This window comes from Cryptomeria japonica, chromosome 11, assembly GCF_030272615.1.
Source record: "Cryptomeria japonica chromosome 11, Sugi_1.0, whole genome shotgun sequence".
In the NCBI taxonomy this organism is placed as follows: Eukaryota; Viridiplantae; Streptophyta; class Pinopsida; order Cupressales; family Cupressaceae; genus Cryptomeria; species Cryptomeria japonica.
Window position 1 is genome coordinate 308,231,122 of NC_081415.1, and position 21,133 is coordinate 308,252,254.

General features: G+C 37.4%; 1 protein-coding gene across 2 annotated transcripts in view; it reads left to right on the top strand.

Annotated features, from left to right (window-relative positions):
• LOC131065037 (uncharacterized) overlaps positions 1 to 21,133 on the top strand; it is a 147,138-nt gene that overhangs the window by 31,199 nt on the left and 94,806 nt on the right. The gene's annotated exons all lie outside the window — the stretch shown is intronic.

The window sequence follows — 21,133 nt, forward strand, 5'->3', positions numbered from 1 at the left end:
TCCATGTCCTTTTAGCATTTTCAAAAGAATCCAGGCAACACTCATTTCTTAATTAGGTTCAATCTATAGTAGTACAAGAGAGAGATTAGGCAAATTAACCATAAGAGAGAGAGAGAGAGATAGAGAGAGAGAGAGAGAGAGAGAGAGAGAGAGAGAAGTCTACGTAGGATTCATATACAAAGGAGAGAAGAATGTGTTTATCAACCATACATAAGAGAGATATAATCCCATACCACTATTGACAACAATCCACAGACATGGTTCATTCAATTTCCAAACACATTTGTTATAGGTAGGAAGAGAGATGAAGAGATAATGCATGCAATGAGATTGAAAAGATCAACAAGAGGAATCATTCATTCTTACAACTAGAAGAGATGGTGGCCATTAGGACCCAAAACCCATCAACTCACGAGGAGAGAGAGAGAGAGAGTATCTATGTAGGATTCATAAACAAAGGAGAGAAGAATATGTTTATTAACCATACATAAGAGATAGATATAATCCTTACTACTATTGACAACAGTCCATTAAACATGGTTCATTCAATTTCCAAACACATTTGGTATAGGTAGGGAGAGAGATGAAGAGATAATGCATGCAATGATATTGAAGAGATCAACAAGATGAATCATTCATTCTTACAACTAGAAGAGATGGTGGCCATTAGGACCCAAAACCCATCAACTCACGAGGAATTTGTTCTTACAATGAATGAGTGCATAATACTTAGATATGGTTAGGAATTATTTCACACATCCTAACATCATATCTAGTAGTATAAACAAACTTCCATTTATTAATTATCCCAAGGAAAACGTCAACATTCACTAACCATCAATCATTTCCAAAACCATAGAAGGAAGCATCCAATAATTAGAAGGTTCTAATTAGTGATATAGTATATCAAGGCTTTTCTAAACACATAAAGGAATCATTTCTCTATTTCCTTTTTTAAGGACATCACACAATTACAATATGAAAATAAATGGCCATAACTTTCACAAAACGTAATATTTGAACTCCAAGAATCAAAAGAAAGAGGAAGGAAAGAGATACATAAAAAAATGTGTTTTCCAAAAAAATTGCTACAAGGAAGAAATTTTGGGGAAATGAATGTCCCAAGGGTCAATTTTTCACCTCCTTATCATGCTTTCCCATATAAATTCCTAATTTCCTATTCTACTAGTCTTGTTCACCTCGACAAACTTGAATTCACCCCAAGTGAACTTCCTCTTACCTTGATGAACTTGTATTCATCCTTGGCAAACTCTATTGTTAGATTACAAAGTGTTAGCAAATCTATCCAATTTTCACAAAATCCAAAATATAGAAATAACATATGTTTATCTATGGGATACACATTCTAGGCCATCAATTCACTAAATTTAATGTAGTAAATTCATCTCAATAAACTCAATTGCATCAAAAAACTAGGCATTTCAATACAACAATGAAAGAGGCTTAAACAATACGATTTCTCTCATAAATTTTGATTCTTCCAATTTTAACTTAGACAAACTATACCAACAATTTCTAAACTCACTCAATATCACATCCATAACGTAAAAAGTTAGAAAATATCACCTATCAAACTATACATAAATTTCACATGTTTGACTATAACGGGTAAACCCTTTTACAAGTTCACTTTCATTCAAATCACAAAACATACTTAAGTTCACTTGCATATGATACATGGATGCACACAAGAATCATATATGAGCTACGCATAGTTCCTCATAAGGACAACAAATTTAAGCTACTCATAACTCCATAGAAGATTCCTCACGATTGCAAATAAAACCACACAAGGTTTTCACAAGATTTCCCAATACCTCATTTAGTCTCAAAACTTAACCCACAAATTTCATAATGGTTTCTTTAAAAAGAAACAAAAAACCAGGGATTCAACACATATCCAATTTAAAAATTAGAAAACATTGGTTTAAATGCCCAAATGTTAACATAAATCTAAAATGGCCAAATAATGATTCACAATCAACTAGCCAAACACTCCAACAAAGTTAAACTATCATTTCTACACAAGAATACATGATCATAAAGATCTAAATTGCAAAATGTAAAGAAAGGGAAAGAAACTACCATTGATGGCATCAAGATCTCATCTCAAACATATCACATATAAAGAAAGAGAGAAGTAAAATAAATAGATAAATGGTAAATTCTTTTGATTTGAAGGGCTAACCAAATGAAGAAGAGGTAGCCTCTAATTTTCCGAAGCCCTTGAGCAAGATCCACAATCCAATGGTGAGCTCCATCAAGCTCCAACTATGAAAAGGAGGAAAACATTCATTGAAACACTTGAGAACTTCCTACATCTCTACAAATCCCTCCATACAAATGTTAGAAGTGTGCCCTTCCATTGGAAGAGTACTTATAAACCTCACTAAAAAACGCACAGAGAATAAAATCCTTAAATTCCCTCAAACTTCATTAAATTTTAACTTATGTTTTTTCTCTTCACTCCTTTTTTCTGCACTCTGAAATGGAATAATGGAAAATAACCTTGTGATTATTTTAGTCTTTGCATGTATCTCCTCTCATAGATTAGTGTAGTTCTCACCTTTGCTTCCTTTCACTTTTTAGAAAAGGAAGAAAACCTAAACTCAAAATGAAAGTAGATTATTAACTTAATCCCAACCAAGAGGTCATCAAAAACTTAAATTAAAATAAATAAAAGCCAAAAAGGATTTAAATGAATCATCATATCCTTAATGCATATTTCTCTTAAATAAAATCCTGAGTTCAAATTAAATAATTGCTCAAACTCTAAAAAATCACTAAGGGACTTTAGCCTTAAGATTCATTCTAAGTGATTTAAATTAAAATACAAATAGAAGTCCAGGCTTTTCCAAGAAATGTGGAAATCATTAAAACTCACATAAAAGGTCAACTAATCATGGGGACACCAGAAAATGCACACACAAGATCCATAGACTCTCTTACTAGACCGCATAGGCTATGTAAATTGGTCCACACATGGAGAGGTCTCAAACTTCTATTTAAGCAAAGCAAGACTATAGTGATATCCATAAAGGTCCTACACCCATAATGTGTTCATTTCCAACAACAAAAATTCTAGCTAAAGCATTGCTAGACCAATATATCAACATGTTCTCTTACATGGAAATTAAGGTATGTATAATAACCCAAAGCATGATAATCACATGTATCATCTCTAATCTATGTAACGACAATTATGGTATAACTCAAAGCATTGATTGTGACTAGTTTCCAGCACAAGTAATACTCTAATCAAACTCGGTGATCCCATAGAGATTCAAGAGCATCTAGGTGGCATCTACATTGTCAAATCTAGAAATATCAAAAATCTATTTTTTCAATATTTTCTACATCACAATTTGTATTTTTTGGGGGCCTTTAGAGCATTTTGAATGCCATTTTTTTACCTAAGCATCTTTGCCAACATAGCTCTTTTGGAGTTCATTAAATTAAATTGGCAATGATGCATCTCATCCACTATTTATTACAACTTGTATGAACTCTCTATTTTTAATAAAATCTTCTTCACATTTCTTCAATAATTGTTTAATTTGCATATTTTTTTTTTGTGCTAATTACAATAAAATCAGTCCCTAGCTATTATCGTGCTCTAAATTCTCAAACTAATTTAGATCAATGGTATCAAAACTTTTTTTTCTCTTACATGTCACATCACATTTGGTCAGATTATTAGAAGATTGGATTAAAGATAAGTGATCCATTAATTATCTTCATAAAGGTACACATGATTGCAAAATTTGAAGAACGGGGTGACTTCTCAAACCCTTCATGGTATTTGGTTGAAGATGCTTTTAAATGGTAATGTGAATAGAATTCAATTAGTTGCTCTAGTAGAATCAAGGTAACTTGCAACCAAACGTAGAATATATTGGGAGATCTTCAATGGGCACAACCTTTTTAAGGTATAGATAAAGTTTTTCTATTCCAACTTTTGATAGAAATTTTGAGGTAGTAGTAGTTGATGATTGGATATCATAATTGGAATTGTTTTTTTGTAAATAACTTATAATATGCAAAGAAAATAGCATTTCCCTCCTTAAAACTAAGCTTCATGTGCAACAATTATGTTAGGATAAGTTGATATCCAAGAATAACTGCAAGGGATACCCTAATAGATGATAATTTAATGTAGTGATGGATGAGAATCCTACATGGGGAGACTTTGTCAAACACATAAAGGAGTTCTTGAAGACACATATGAAGAAAAATATATGCAGTGTTAGTTGCTCGATCATAAAAAGAATTAGTTAGTTCAAGACTACACCAACAATTTCCATGTATTATCAACAAAGCTCGACATCCAAGATATAGAGAAGCATTGAGTCTTGAAGCACTGTGTAATGCCATTATTAAGCTACGCAAACGAAAGTATCAAATGCCAACTGTAAGTCTTGCAAACCCTGTATTCTTGATTAGTGTAAAATAGTGTCAACTTGTGATCTATCAAACTTGAACATTTGTACTACTAATGATTTGACTTGAGGAGGTATGGTTATTTTTAGCAACCACTCATGTCAAAATAGGCACTATGGCCACCCAACAATAGCATATGGATTAGATATTGCTAGGGTAACAAGATGTATTCAGTTCACTAGTAGGGTTATCATTGCATTGCCAATTCAAGCATCCAAACCTATTTCTGGGTACACCATTGCCAAATGGGCTATTATAATAAGATTGGTCTTGAAGAATGACAAAATCAAGTGAAAAATTCAAGAATTAATTCAAACGGTACATTCGTCAAATGCCTCATTGTAAGGAAACCCGATTGTTCTTGCCAAGAAGATGGATTAAATATGGAGACTCTACATTGATTATTGAGCTCTAAACAAGATCTCTATAGATAACAGGTGTCCAATTCCCCACATTGCTGGTCTCTTCAACTAGCTCGGGGGCCTAATTTTTTCACCAAAATTGATTTCAAGTTTTATTATCACCAAGTTCCAATTGAGTCACCAAATGTGAAGAGTGCTTTATATCCAAAGAGGGCTTGTTTGAGTGGTTAGGTATGCCTTTCAGGCTTATTAATGGACCTACCACTATCATGAGAATGCTGAATGATATACTTGAGTTCGCTAATTCCTTTGTTTTTGTTGATTCAAATGATATATTCATCTTTAGCAAAACATAGGAAGACCATTTGTAGAGTATTTAATAGATACTTTCAACTCTATGAAAATATAGGTTCTATGCTAACAAAGACAAGTATTGTTTTGGTATGGAGAGGATTTGATGCTTGGGATACATCATGGATAGCAAGGTTGTGTTGACCCTAAAAATAAATAAATCATCAAAGATTGGACATCTTCCATAAGTCATAAAAATTCATAGTTTTGGGGGATCACTTATTTTTTTATCACATGTTTGCGCTTGGGTTTTCACATTTGGCATGGCTTATGATTCAAGAACTTAGGGGATAAGTAAAAGCAAAGTTTATTTGGATAGAGGCACAATAATAAGCACTCATAGATTTGAAAAGAAGGTTATTTTTGGCACCAATACTGTCTTTTTTACATTTGTAATAGTCTTTTGAAGTTGAGATATATGCCTCTTAATATGCACTTGGAGCAGTTCTCATGCAACATGAACATCCAATTGCCTACCACAGTGAGACATTTTTTGATATAAAATGCGAGTATTCTACATATGGAAAGGAGTTTTGTCATTATTTAGGCTTGTGAATGATGGAAACCTATATCTTACAGAAGGAGATTGTCATTCACACATACCGCAAGCCTCTCCAATGTATAAAATCAAAAGGAAAGTTGCACAATGATGGGCATCAAAGGTAGTTTACCTACTTGTGGAAATTTTACCTTAACATTCTTCATAAGAAGGTAAGCAATAACAAAGTTGCAAATTGCTTGAGTCAACCTCCAATCATAGCCCTAACAATAAAAGATGAAATGGAACACTATACTCTATAGTCGTGTTGTAATACATTTTGGAATGGAGAAGAGCATCATTGCACTCTACTAGCCAAAAATGTGTCATAATGTCATCTTATGCAATCAATCTTGTATAGCTTGTGCCATTGCAAAGACTTCCAATCTAAAGTAAGGATTACACACACCTCTTCCTATTTGTAGTAAGACTTGACACTTTGTTTCCATGGACATTGAAACCTTCAAAATTCTTTATTTTTAGCCTTATTTTTACCAAGCCTTCATCTATGGAATTATGGGTAGCCCCACTATTAATCAACATAGTAACTCTTTGTCCAGAAAGCTCTTTATGAATTCTGAATGGATGACAGCTATGTGCTCTTGAGAGTGATACAAGTGTACCACCATTATCTTCCTCTTTTCTTTCTCTTCATGGGGTGGATCTTCAGTGTCATGAAATTCTTCTGAATCATCTAAATCCGATTCCTTGTTAAAAGTAACCTTCTCTATTTAGTGAAATTTGCCTTTGCCATACACACACAAAAACACAGATGTGTGTGTGTGAATGCATGAAACAAAAAATAACACAAGTCCTGAACTTGTACTTGAACTCAAACCCAAACCTGAATCGTCAACTTACTTGGAGAGTATGTTGCAAGCCTTAACAAAGAGTCTTGGATTTTTGCATAAGCATTCAGAAGGAAAGGAACTTGAAAAAACTGATTGTGAGCAAGGAGAGACCTCTTATGGAAGATTTTTCAGAGCTGAGACCAAGATTGATGTGCAGCGCTATGACAGAGATATAAATGCTTGGATGTTGGATTAATGGTTTTCTCAAATAAAGGTGTACTTTAGTCTTCAGAAGATGTCTCCACATCAACAAATCTTGTTTGCAAGGTTGAAGTTTTCCAGACATGCTCTAACATGGTAAGTGACCCACTTGTACTTGTTGGAAATTAAAAAGGTGATATCGATCTCCAAGTAGGATGATTTCAGAATGCTGCTATGCAATTAATTTTAACTAATCTCATGAAGAGGGGTGGGTGATGCATGGAATTACTTGAGGCAAAGGTAAGGGCAAAGTGTTCAAGCATATATAGTCGAATTTAGGAAAAGAGCATTACAGCTGGGTAAAAATATCATGGATCATGAGGTCTTTATATACAGGTGGGTTGTTTGGCCACATAAAGTGATCCGTTCTTATAGCAAAACCCCATGATATTGGTGAGTTGTGTCCAAGCCCATTACATTCTTTTGGATAAGAAGGGCAGCTCTTCCTACAAGCAAAAACAACATGGTGAAGAGCAGTAGTTTGGTGGTGAGAAGAATGAAGATAATAGCAAAGGTAAGAGCAAAAAGATGCTACTACAACTATTAGTTTAAAGGGCAAAGGTGCAAGAGATTCCCGTTTTTCCCATTGTGATAATTATGGGAAAAGAAGGGAAAAGACAATAATGGTGCATGTGGGAGAAAAACAATAGAAACTGAATGCATCTTAGGCGTGGACAAAAGATTGTCATGTGCCACTATTAGCAAGGGTGCATGAAAGGTGAGTGATGGTTCTCATGGTGAAGAGAATCTCACTCAACTCTTCCATTTCAAGATTGAAGATGAGGTAAGAAGTCAATGCTATGTTTGATTCGTGTTCACAAGCAAACCTCATTTCATAGAGGCTGATTAGTGATTCTTACTTGGAGATTGTAAACCATCCACATTCATATGTTTTAGGGTTGCTGCAACAAGGAGTTGAAATAAATGTGACCAAAGAATGTAAGTTGTATTCGGGACTTAACTTTGGGTTTAAAGATGTAGTCATGATGGATATGGTTTCAATAAATGTTTGTGATGTTGTCTTTGGGAGTGCATATCTCTATAAGAGAGATGTTGTTTACTTTACAATGAAGAATTGCTATAGGCTCAACTTGAATGGAAAAGATTTTATTTTACACTTCTAGATTGGGAAGTCCAAGTTCACTTTGTCTAGTACTTCAAGATGCAAGAAGCTAATCATTACTTGTGGGCAGTTTGTTCTTCCATTGTTGGATGACAATGAGTGGAAAAGATTGAAAAATGCAAGAGCTTCATTTTCAAAAGGAGAAGTTAGAAGGACATCAAATGCATCAAAGTTCCAAGTTGCTTCTCGAGCCTAAGGGAGTGCACCTTTATGGGGATTATGATCATGAGGTTCAATTGATGCTTGTAAGACTTGTGCAAATAGGTTTCCTTTCTGCTATCATGATGTTTTGATTGGAACAATCAACTGATAAACGAGCCCTTGTATTAGCTTGAAGGGCAAGTAGGCTTGAAGGCCAACTTGAGTTCTGAAGAGGATGTGGGGAAAGGTGTTCCTTTGAAGTAGTCGCCGGTTAGGAGGGACCTCAAAGAGATCAGCCCAGATCGGTCAGCAAGAGTAAACACAACGGAAACATGAGGACATGATGGAGGCGATGCAGAATAGATTGAATTATATCATGAAAACTGATTACAACCAACCGGTAACAACTAGGTTATAGAAACCAGCTCACAGGCCTACTAAAACATGCTCAAAATACAGAACAGGTCACAACTGGGACCTTAAATCTTAAGATCTATCTTCTATGCTGAGTCTAACTTCTTGATTACATTCTAATGCTCTATTACAATGATTTATACGATCCAATGGGATCCGGTCGACCCAAAAAGGGATCAAAACCCGAAGAACAAGACCTAACGTGTAAAACCAACAAGGTCGGCCTCCGCCAAAGAAATTCATCCGAAAAATCCAAAGGATGAATTGTAGATCATGAGGAAAGGTTGGCCACACGCTAAGGAACATCGGAATCAACGCTCAGGGCTCCGCAAGCTACGGAAGGGGATTTGGTAGATCACCAATGCAAATAGGTCCAGGCAACCGGTAACAAAAAATTGTCTCGGAAACCGGTAGCAATAACTTGCCTGAAAACGATCCAAATGCTCCCCGGTTTGGGAATAAGGAAGACGATCAAGTCTTCAAGTAAAATCTAACTCCACAGGTTTCGGTGAGCCAAATTCGGGACACAGAAAGAAATGCTGAAACTGCAAACAAAAAGCAAAACAGAAAGGAAATATTTTTTGGTTGATCCAAGATTGCTAAGAACCGGGGATGCTCTTGCATCATCCTCACTTGTTGAGCTCCTAAGCTTTTGTGGACCAAAAGCCTCCTTGTTAGGGATGGATGATTTATAAATTGGGATCAAGATACTAGAATGTGAGTTCATGATGTCACTTTCAATTGAGAAAATTCCTAGAAGCTATGGAAACATGAGTTCAAGTGATTTTGTTGTTAGGAAGTCTATATTTTGTCAAGGTTCATGCTTTCGATGATCGAAAGCATTGTAGAAATGACTTGGAATTAAAGTGATGGTGCTTTTACCTTGACTATGTCGATTGCAAAATCACCTCCTATTTGAAAGTGACAAAATTGCATAGTTCCACGGGGTTTCGGGGTTTGGGGACGTTTCCTCTGGGGGACGGGGGCATGAGTCTCAGAGACAGGGATACTTGGGGCCTAAGTTTGGGAACTCTGAGGGGATGGTGGCGGGGGAGCGGTGTTGATATAATACATATAGTACTTGAAAAATTAGTTTTTAAAAGATAAAGATGTATAACATAATAACTATAGTCTAGTATTCAAATGACAAATGACAAATGCCAAAACATCAAATATAGACATTGGAACAAGAATTTTCAAAATTTTTCATTTCATAATCATCTTAATCACGATCCAATGTTCATCAAAATTACAATCAACTGATCAAGTTTTCAAGATTCAACAATGTTCAAAGTTCAAACTTCAAAAACAAAATACTAAATAGCACTAGAAGTAGAGTCTAATGACTCTAATCATCCCCAAGCTCCTTGCCAAACTCCTCAATGTTCTCATCACTCGAATTGCTGGACCCCACATTCTCAAGCTCATCTATACCAATACCAACCAGCCCTATCTTTTTAGCATCATCATCAATCTGTGCTAGTTCTTGTATCTCTACATCCCATCTAGCTGCAAGAATCTCCTTGTACGTAGATGTGTTGGGGTCAATGAGACACAATGCACTATGTATCGCCACAAGCTTCTTTGCTCTCCTAGAAGTAAACTTGTTCCTCTTAACGGAGTGGATGGAGCTATAAGTAGTCCAATTTTTCTCAGCAGTAGAAGAAGTAGAAACCTGGGACAGTAAACGAATGGCTAGAGTAGTCATCAAAGATTTAGGCCCATGCATAGTCCACCACAACTTGGGGTACTCTTCTGACATAATCTCAAGATCTATCTTCACTGCCTCTGGATATTTGCATAGAGTGGCAAATTTTGTCCACTCAGTACGAATCTGGCTAGCCTCTGTAGGAACATACATTTTGTCAACTGCATTAATGAATTTGTCTTTTACCTCAGGATCCTCTATAGGTGTAATTCTGCCTAGCCTTGGCACGTACCACTTTGGGTTCAATTCATAGGCAGCCATGTGTAAGGGAGTGTTGAGCTTCTCCCATCTACGATGAATGATCAACTGAATATGCTCATTGTAGAATTGCAATGTAGGGTCCTCTCGGACAACAACCTTCATTTGACCAAGAATAGAATCAATGCACTCATACACCTCTCCAAGGGGAGGTGCATTATAATTCCCAAATCTAATAGCCGTGAAGACTGGAGCAATGATGGAGACAATATATTTGGCATCAACCCAAAAGAGATCATTCTTCACCACCTCCTTCACCCTCAACCCTTGTTGTGTCTTCGACTCAAGCCACTTATTCCATTCTATTGTCATAACCATTAGTTGCAATGGTTCTTGTAACTCCAACATCCTCTCCAAGAGAATAAAGTATGATGCATATCGATATTACGGGATCGTACTTGGTAAAAAATGATTGTGTTGTATTTACGAATGATCATGAAGATCATTATTAAAGAATTACAAAGAATACCAAAATAGAAAGATTCTAATAAGAAACTAAAATTACAATACCTTACAATATAGACATTATTGAGCATTAATAACTAAAAAAAATATAATATTAATACCTCCCTTAATGCTCAATCTATCAACTACACCAATAGACCCCCTGAATTTTACAAAGTTATTAGGACTGAGGGGCTTGGTGACAATATCGGCTTGCTGCTCTGCTGTAGGAACATCCAGCAACTGAATGGATCCATCTTCAACCAATTGTCGAATGTAATGACAATGAAGCTCTACATGTTTGGTTCTTTCAAGGAAGATTGGATTCTTGGCAAGTTTGAGAACTCTCTGATTGTCAGAGAACAAGGGAGTTAGACTTGCTTGAGATATTTGCATATCCCCAAGCATCCGGCGAAGCCAAACTGCCTCACAAGCTGCCTTAACTGCTCCCCAATATTCTGCTTCGGTCGAGGAGAGAGCCACTGCCTGTTGCTTCTTACTAGTCCAAGTGACTGCTCTAGATCCCAAACTGAACACATATCCAGAGGTTGATTTCCTGTCATCAACTGAGCCTGCCCAATCTGAATCTATGAACCCATTGAGTCTAGGATCATGACTCCTAGTGTAAAGAAGTCCATAATCAGAGGTGCCTTTCACATAATGCAGCACACGCTTCGCTGCTACCCAATGATCAGCCTTGGGGGCTGTCATGAAGCGTGAAATGTAGCTCATTGCAAAACTGAGATCAGGTCTAGTAGCAGTAAGATAGATGAGACTGCCCACTACTTGCCTGAATTGTGTTTCATCTACAGGAGGAGAATCAGACTTAGCTGACAACTTCAAGCCAGTCTCCATAGGTGTGGAAGTAGGTTTGCAATCCTGCATTTGAAACCTGTCAAGCAAGTTCTTGGCATACTTAGACTAAGAAATAAAAATGCTACCATCAGTCTGCCAAACCTCAACACCTAAACAATAATGGAGAAGCCCCAAATCTATCATATCAAAATCCTTGCACAGATCTTGTTTGATTTCTGCAATCAAATGTGCTGAACTACCAGTAATGATTAAGTCATCCACATAGACAACAAGAAAGAGAATATCATCACCAGAGTGTTTGATATATAGATTACTGTCAGAAGGGCAACGCTGAAAACCATGAGCAACCAAGTACTGATCAATCTTAATGTACCACGCTCGAGGTGTCTGTTTAAGTCCATAGAGTGCTTTAACGAGTGTACATACTTGATGTTCTTTGCCGGCAACCTTGAAACCAGGAGGCTGCTTCATGTAGACTTATTTCTACAATTCACCGTTGAGGAAAGCACTCTTAACATCCATCTGATGGACTTTCCATCGAAACTGAGCTGCAATAGCGAGAAGACGACGAATGGTACTCATCTTGGCAGTAGGAGCAAATGTCTCCTCATAATCAATGCCCTCCCACTGTGTGAATCCTCGAGCAACTAATCTGGTCTTGTATTTATCTAAGGTACCATCTACATGATACTTGACCTTATAGACCCATTTGTAGCTAATGGGTTTCTTCCCTGGAGGAAGATCAAAGAGAACCCAGGTGCTGTTCTTTAGAAGGCTTTGCTATTCTGCATCCATTGCCTGTTCCCACTCTAGAATCCCTTTTGCTTCAGTATAAGTCTGAGGCTCATAAATGCTATGAATGTTGGCCATGAGAGCAAAGTTAACTGTATTTTGCTGCTTGCCCTTATTTTCAATGAGCTCATCAGGACGAAGATCACTGATGGTCTTAGCCGACCACTTAGGCCGGAGAGTAGATGTGCCAACATCATATGGAGGAGGAATAACTGGAGCTGGAAGTCGAAGAGAATCTGGAACAGGTGGAAGATTAGCATCATTCGAAGGAAATTCAGGTAGTGCATCATCAAATACAGAATCTGCATCATCCCACCCATTAGGTGAACCAAATGGAAGATGGACACCTAAATCAAAAGCCTTCAAAGGTTGATCCTCAAAATTTTACTCAGGCGAGGAAAGCTGAAATGGTCCTCGATCTTCATCAAACACAACATCGCGACTAAAGATGAGACGATCAGTGTCTACATCAATCAACCGGTAGGCCTTATGGTTGTCACTGTATCCTGTAAACATGAGCTTCTGACTCTTGGAATCCAACTTAGAGCGCTTGGCATTTGGAATCCAAACATATGCAAGAGAGCCAAAAACTTTCAAATGGTTGATCCTGGGTTTGCGACCAGTGCAGGCTTCCACAGGAGTGTTCCCTTTAACAGCACGAGTGGGAGACCTATTAAGGAGATAGACTGTAGTAAACATTGCTTCTGCCCAATACTTCTTAGGAACATTTTTTTGTTCCAACATAGACCTAGCCATTTCTGTAACGGTGTGGTTATGACGTTCTACAACGTTGTTCTGTTAAGGAGTGTATGGTGTGGTTAATTGATGTTTTATGCCATGTGTATCACAAAAAGTGGAGAAAGTAGTAGAACAAAACTCCCCCCCATTATCAGACCTAAGAGTAATAATAGAACAACCAGACTCTTTTTCTACCAAGGCCTTAAATTTTGAAATACATGAAACACATCTGATTTCTGTCTAAGAAAGTACACCCACATCTTACGATTGTAATCATCAACAAAAAGTAAGAAATAATTGCACCCAGTAACAAAAGTAGTATTCATTGGACCACATACATCAGCGTGGACCAACTGCAGTACCTTAGATGCTTGCCATGAGTCACCATCCTTGAATGGTGTCCTGTGGTGCTTCCCAGCCTGACAAGCGTCACAAACTCGTTGGTTCTGAGTTTGAATTTTAGGTAGGCCATGTACTAAGGAAGAACAAGCTGAGCAAGATAATGTATGTTCAGGTGACCATATCGCTGATGCCATAGACGGGAGATAGAGGAGGATTTTGCTTTGAAGGCATGCTCAAGAGAATCACCTGTATCCACAAGTCTATAAAGACCATGATCCTCAATACCAATAGCAACTGTAGTGCGTGTCGCATGATCAACAATAGAACACTTGTGTGCACTGAAGATGACATCAAGCTGAGGAGAATGCCACATAATCTGACTCACAGAGAGAAGGTTCAGTTCCATGCCAGGAACGTAGTACACATTGAGGAATATGAGATTCCTTCCACCAGATTGTATCTGAACGTTGCCCTTGCCGACAACGGTGTATTCCTCACCTCCTCCAAATATAACTGAATCAGCATAGGGAGTGAATTCTGTAAACCAATCATGCCTGTGAGTGTAATGCCGAGAAGCACCAGAATCAATATACCAAGCAAAATATTTCACATGGTCTGTTGGTCTTTTAGCCATGAAGGTGTAAAAGGCAGACTCTTTTTGCTTTGTGTGCTCAACGACATTGGCTTTAGGCTGAGACCCTCCCTGCTTCCGCTGTTCGGAAGCTATCCGAGTGCGACAATCCTTAATCAGATGGCCATATTTGTGACAATAATTGCATTGAACCTTCTTCTTTTTCGAGCCTTCTTGTGATTGACTAGAGCCCTTCGACTGAGAGAACTGAGATGACTGAAATTTCCTTTTATCCTTGTGAAAGGATTTGGTTGCAAATGCTTGCTCAAAGGAGGATGAAGTGGCACTGCTACCAAACTGTTGTTTCCAGCGATCTTGCTGCAGATGTTTGGTGCATAACTCTGGAAATTGCAGATCAACATTCGTAGACGTAATGTTGAGAGTTTCTATGAAGTGCTCGTAGGATTTAGGTAGACTTTTGAGGGTTATGACTACCATATCCTCTTCCTCCATTTTCCGACCAATAGCGTCGAGCCGATCTCGAATGTCCTTAATCTCCGTGAGATGCTCTTGTAAGGACATGCGTTCACCATCATGATGGAGAACAACTGGTTCTTCAAGAAAAACACTCGGGTTTTGTCAGATGTCTCATGCAACTCCTTCAAATGCTTCCAAATTTCCGAGGTTGATTGACCAGAAGGAATCTAAGGTAGCTGGTCATCTGTGACAGAGGGCTTGAGAAGCATGATAGCTTCCCTATTGCGGTCATGAAATTTGTCTTGATCGACTTCGGTTGCAGAAGGACGAGATTCTTTTCCCAAGACAAGATCATCTAGGCGGCGATATTCGAAAATTGTCAGAATGTGCTGCTTCCAGGTGTTATAATTTTTGCCGTTGAATTGCTGACTGCCTTCCAACATCAAGTTGGTCAATGACGCCATCTTGCACGTTTCCCAATGCACAAAAAATGAAAATCACAGAAGAGGCGATAGCACATAATACAAAGCACAAATCCCAATGCAAAAAACAAACGCAGATACAGGTACAAACTTCAAAAAACAGATGAAGTACAACTGACACAGATTTCGAGAAATTTTTTCAGCTGACCCAGAAAAATCTGAAGACAACCCAAAAATCCTTGCAAAAAACCCAAAAAGAATCTGAAATCAGAATTGAAATCCGTTGGCACGAAATTCGAGACACGGAAAACGATTCACCCAAAAAATTTTGACAACCTAGTTGAGATCTCGAAAAACCTAGAAGGAATTTGTAATTAAAAAAAAATTCCGACTTGATCTGAAGAGTAAAAAACTTAGCCGAAAAATGTAGAAACCCTAGGCGCCAAAGGACAAATGATTTCGTCGCCGGACAGGGTAGAAAATAGCCAGAAAATTGTGCAGAAGCTGAAAACCCTAGTAGCTGCAGCCAAAACGATCTGCCAAAAAACAAACTCGTGGAAATAGACTGTAGAAGACAAAACGCGATTTTAAATCACGTCATTGTTCATGAGCAGAAAGAATGACTCGAACACAGAGACACAAACATGTTGGAGAATGATCGGGATTTACAGCATGAACGCCTCAAAGAAGAATGCAAAAAAACCCTCGACCAATCCACACGAACCAGTAGCAATTTCGAATAATCAAAGAAGTTTTCCAAAAAAAACTGTTAAAAAATTCGTGACAATTTTAATTGAGAAATTATTTTGAAAATAACCAGTGCTCTAATACCATATTACGGGATCGTAATTGGTAAAAAATGATTGTGTTGTATTTACGAATGATCATGAAGATCATTATAAAGAATTACAAAGAATCTCAAAATAGAAAGATTCTAATAAGCAAAGATGTAAATATCTTAATCGGCAATAAATCTTTTGGCCGAAAGTTTTTAAAAAATCGGGAATCAGCAAAAAATTGGGAAAAAATCAGTAATAAATCAGCAAAATTATTGAACATTTGAATATATATAATTTCTTAAAATATTCTTAAAAAACAAATGTATACACTAAATTTATAAAATACTAGGAATATATATTATCTGGGACTGTGAAAATAAAAAAATAAATTGTTAATCTGAAAACAAAAAAATAGAACAATGATTAACTCATTAACGATTTATTGTTTTGCCAAAAATTAACTATACTCTATAGTCTATACTCTATAGTTATACTGTAAATATTGTAAATACTTGATTTCAATATGGTGCGTCAAAGTTATACTGTAAATATTTTGACAATTATAGTCTAAATCTCTGTTGTGTCAAGAACTTTCATCAATCCCGTTGGCCGTTGCGTCTCCTCTAGTCGCGTGCTAAAAAATATCAACTTTGCCCTCGTTCGTAAAAACAAAAGCTGCTTTTAGGTTTGCATACCGTGATTTTACTGTTTTCCGTGCGATTTTAATAGCAAAAAACCCTCGATTTTAAAAAAAAATCGGCCCCGATTTAAACGGCGATTAAATCGGCTAGGGTTTTGGCTTGGGAGAAATTGCGATTTTGGCGATTTTTAGCAGGTTTTTTCATCTATGCTAATAAGAAACTAAAATTACAATATCTTACAATATATACATTATTGAGCATTAATAACTTAGGAAAATATAATATTAATAATCGAGTCTCTATAGGTTTAGGAATTCCTTCTTGGAGAAAGTTCTAAAGAGTGCATGTGAAGTATGGTGGTTGCTGATAAACATCTGCACATCTCTAGAATCACTAACAATTGATTTGATCCACTGGAATTTACCTATGTCCTTGAGTGCATTATTCATGGCATGCACACAACAAGGAGTCCACCAAATATGTTTATAGGCTGCCTCAATCATCTTCCTTGCTACTCTACACACATGGGCCGCATCTGTCACTACCTGCACCACATTTTGTGGACCAACCTCCTTTATAGCATCCTTGAGGATATGGAATTGAAAATGAGCATCCTTGCTATGCCCTAAACAATCAATAGCCCTAAGGAAATAAGGGCCTGCTGTAGATGTAACCATGATATTGATGAGTAGACGATGCCTAATGTCTGTCCACCCATCCATGACTATGCTGCAACCACTTGTGACCCATGTTCTCTTCATCTTCTCCATCAAAATATTAATCTTGGAATAGTTTTGATCGAAGATTGTTGTCCTCAATGTAGTCTCACCAGGTGGCACATATGATGTTCCTGCCCTTATTATCTTTGTCACAGCTTCCTTATAATAAGGAGAGTGGGCCACGTGTAATGGAATGCCATTGGCAAATAAGTGTTTGCCAATGGCATTATCTGCCTCATCTTTTGCTTTCATATTAAATAAATTAGCCAATGGTTGTGAAGATGGACTAGCCATCTTACGTTTACCCCTAGCCTTTGCTACCCTTGAATTGGATGGAATTGGTGGCCTTTGAGTTTGCAAACTAGAAGAAGAAACTACAGGAACTTGATAAGCCCTATTCCTATGTGGCAAAGTACATGACGTAGGTACTTCATCTTCATTGCAGCTCCATAACTTTAACATTTCAGCCTTGTACTTCAAGTTTTTATGCACCTTCTTGCATACTTCTACACCTTTGCCTCGAACAAGAAGGAAGTGAGTATTAGTTCTAGTAATGCTGCCAAATCATTCAAGATTACACATGTTGCAGTTCCACTTTCTAGTGCCCCTCGCTGTCCCAGGTTGTGCTAGTACCTTAGATGCAAATTGTTTTAAGGGTGATTTTGGATCAAAGGGACCATTGTCCCATTCTTTGAAGATTTCAGAAGGGCGGTCGAAATTTCCGCTCCCAACAGAACTTGTTTCAGTTTGACTTGCCCCCACTTCTTCCGTGCTACATTCATTAGATTCAGATGATTCATTTTCACTAAGAATCTCAACCTCCTCATCCTCACTCATGGTGTTGGAGCTCATTGTGACAGTGATAATGATGCTGCAACAAACAATGTTAAAGAAAAAACTTAGAAATGTTTCAAGCAAACAATTTTTTTTCTAAGAAATGTTTCTAATAGTATAATTATAATATTTAATAGTGATAATGATGTTCAACTTCAAGCAAACAACAATTTTTCAGTTTCTAAGTTTTTTTTCCTAAATTTCTTTGTTTTTAATAGCAGCAATTTGATTCTTGAATCATAAATTAAAATTTTTTGACCAATGAGCAAATGCCTACCTTCAATCTTGACTCTTGCAGCAACAATGAAGAATCTTCCTCTAATCCTCCTCCAAGCTTTCTGATTCAAACTTGCAGTCCACTGTCCACCTCTTGCTTCCTCAATTTTGTGGTTTCCAAGCTCAGTAAATCAAATGTTTTTAACCTTTCTGTGGTTGTAAATGACTGAAATGAGACTAAATGTCTCTTTTAAGAGCTTTAGTCATTTTAGGGTTATGAATTTTGTGTTTTTTTATTGTTGTCTTTGTTTAAAAATTAGACTTTTAATTTTGCCACTGTGGGAGATGTTTGGGCATCTCTTGCCCCATCGAGGGACGTCTAGACATCCTAGAGATGTCCACACGTCTCCCTGTGGCGTCTCTTCCTTGAGAGATGTCTCTCCCGCCCTTGGCAACACAAGAAACGTCTCCTTCTTGGCAGAGTCATGGCGGAGGTGGAGGTGCGATGGAGAGACGCTTTGGACGTGTCTCCCTGTCCAAGAAACGTCCTCGTCTCGGAAACTCGTGGTTTTTTTGGGGAGATGTGTCCCTGTGGAACACTGCAAAATTGTCATAGTTGAGGCAAAGCATGGAATATTAAGGGTTTTGGCGTTTCAATGTTAAATCTTCTATTTTTGGCATTGGAAGGATATGCATCCCATGGGGGTTGTTGGAGGTTTTTAAGAGTTGGAATGTCATGCTTTAGCCTTCATATCTTTCATTTTTAACTTTATTAAGCATTGGAGCATGGTTTTCTATGGTACATGGTTTGTTGCAATAGTGGTGGAGCTCAGATTTGCCATGGTTATGGAATCACTTGTACCAAACTAGAATTAGTTGCACAAGGAACTTGTGTTCATTCTTATAGAGTTTTCTTCCTTTTTGAGGTTTGAGGTTTCTCTGGATGAATCTTATGTTTTAGTTGTGTGTGTATGTGTGTTTTCTATACTTTAGTTTTATGTTTTCGTTTCATGTATAAAACTGTAATGGACCTGTTAAGGCTGTTATAGTATCCATTTGAGGTGGAGAAACAGTGTATTGAGGGTTGTTGCAGGATTTGTGTTGTAACCATTGGTGATCAGTTGTGTTTGGCATTGCTACCCTATTTCACGGATCATAGACTCACTTTAGGTGTTTCTCTCACTGGATCTTGTTGAGTTACTTCCACCTCTTCTTGCAAATGATCTTCAATTCTTGTTCTCAAACATGTATGTTCCGTCTTCTTCAAATAAGTGCATGTGCAACATTATTCATAAGGGATCAACAAATGGTCCATCCCTTATGTGGTCTCCTTCAGGCCTCCCTATATCACTGAATGGATTTATGCTGTCACCAGTCTCAAGATTTTGATCCTTGGCTAGGTCACAATCTTCTCTTCTTCCAGTACCCTCCAGCAGTCTTGCCTTGCCTCTTTGAGATTCTTTGCTAATTTCTTCTTGGTTGGTTGCGGTTCCAATTACTCTCATTACCTATTCACATGACTCAATAAATTTCTTCAATCTCTATTGTCTCTAGCTACTCTCCTTCAATTGGTGTCCCACCTTCCATCCGAATTTGGTGATTCCACCTCATTTGCTCTTTGTCTGACATCACAAAACCCCACACAGCAGGAACCTTAGCTTGCCATTATGAAGCTCTCTATTCCCTAATCTAGCATCATCTTTTTAATTAGAAATGAGATTTTTTGCGATTAATCCCCCTTGCCAATTGCATAAGAATTTTTTCTCAACCACCCCTGGGAAAGATTATCTTGACACAACAATCTGCATTGATAAATTGTTAAAGAGTCCCTGTTTGAACGAATCCATTGCATTGGTCGATACTTCCTCAACAACAACCAGCTTGATTCAATTCTCCTCACTTCATTTCACATGTTGCTGGTATATATGTCCTCTTGTATTTACACAGGCTTCCAACCACTCAGTATTGGAAACCTTAAGAAAATTTCTCGATATAGATTATAAAATGATTCTCTTCCAGCCATTTCATAACATTTGTCATAGAGTATTTCTTAACAAATTCAACCCTTATTTTGTTGAACCACTTTTATACTCTCCTGTGTGGTTTTCCATGACATCTCATCATGATCACTAAAACTCCCTTAGGTGAGAAGAACCTGTCCCGACAACAAAACCAAAATGTTGGCCCTCTTTCCTATGTAGTTTAATATTACTAATTCTCAATATTTCTTGACAGCTTTTCAAGAACTAGGCTCGTTTCAGTTACGCTAATTACAGATTAGCAATCGTCATCATCAAATATTACATGTTGTGCAACATAGTATATTGTATTCATCAATGGTAAGAGTACATCTTTGTAATAGCAATTTGCTAATACACATGCATTAGCATATCTTTATCTGGCCTATGCCTTTAGGCTTACATATTAGTGCTAATGGGCAACATATCCCATGCTTAGCCTATTAATGATTAGATTCTATCAGCAAAAGCATCACCTTTGGAAGTGTTTTTGGGCACATATTTGCCACTGACATTTGAGAATCATCCCCTGTGTGGCACCTGTGTATCCATTTTATCCATGTGGCTCAACATCCATGATCTTTGGCAAGTAGGTCTTAAGTAGTTTCCACTTGTCATCCACTTTTGTATTGCAACTTGCAATACCCACAACTTAGCCCTGTTCTGCTTATGAGGTGACATTCTTCCCTGGGTGTCACTACTGATTTGCAACTGACTCCCCCTTGTGGAGATTGGGAAATGCACATTCGCAATCTTCATGCCTTAGTATATTTATGGTCCCAACAGTTTAACCTTTACAAAATTGTTTTTCCATGGGAGGATGTGGTAGATGTCTGCCTGATTTGTTTGGATTTTTTGCAATCTAATTAATATACCCTGTATAATATGACAGTGAGACTTATCTTGTGAAAATTAG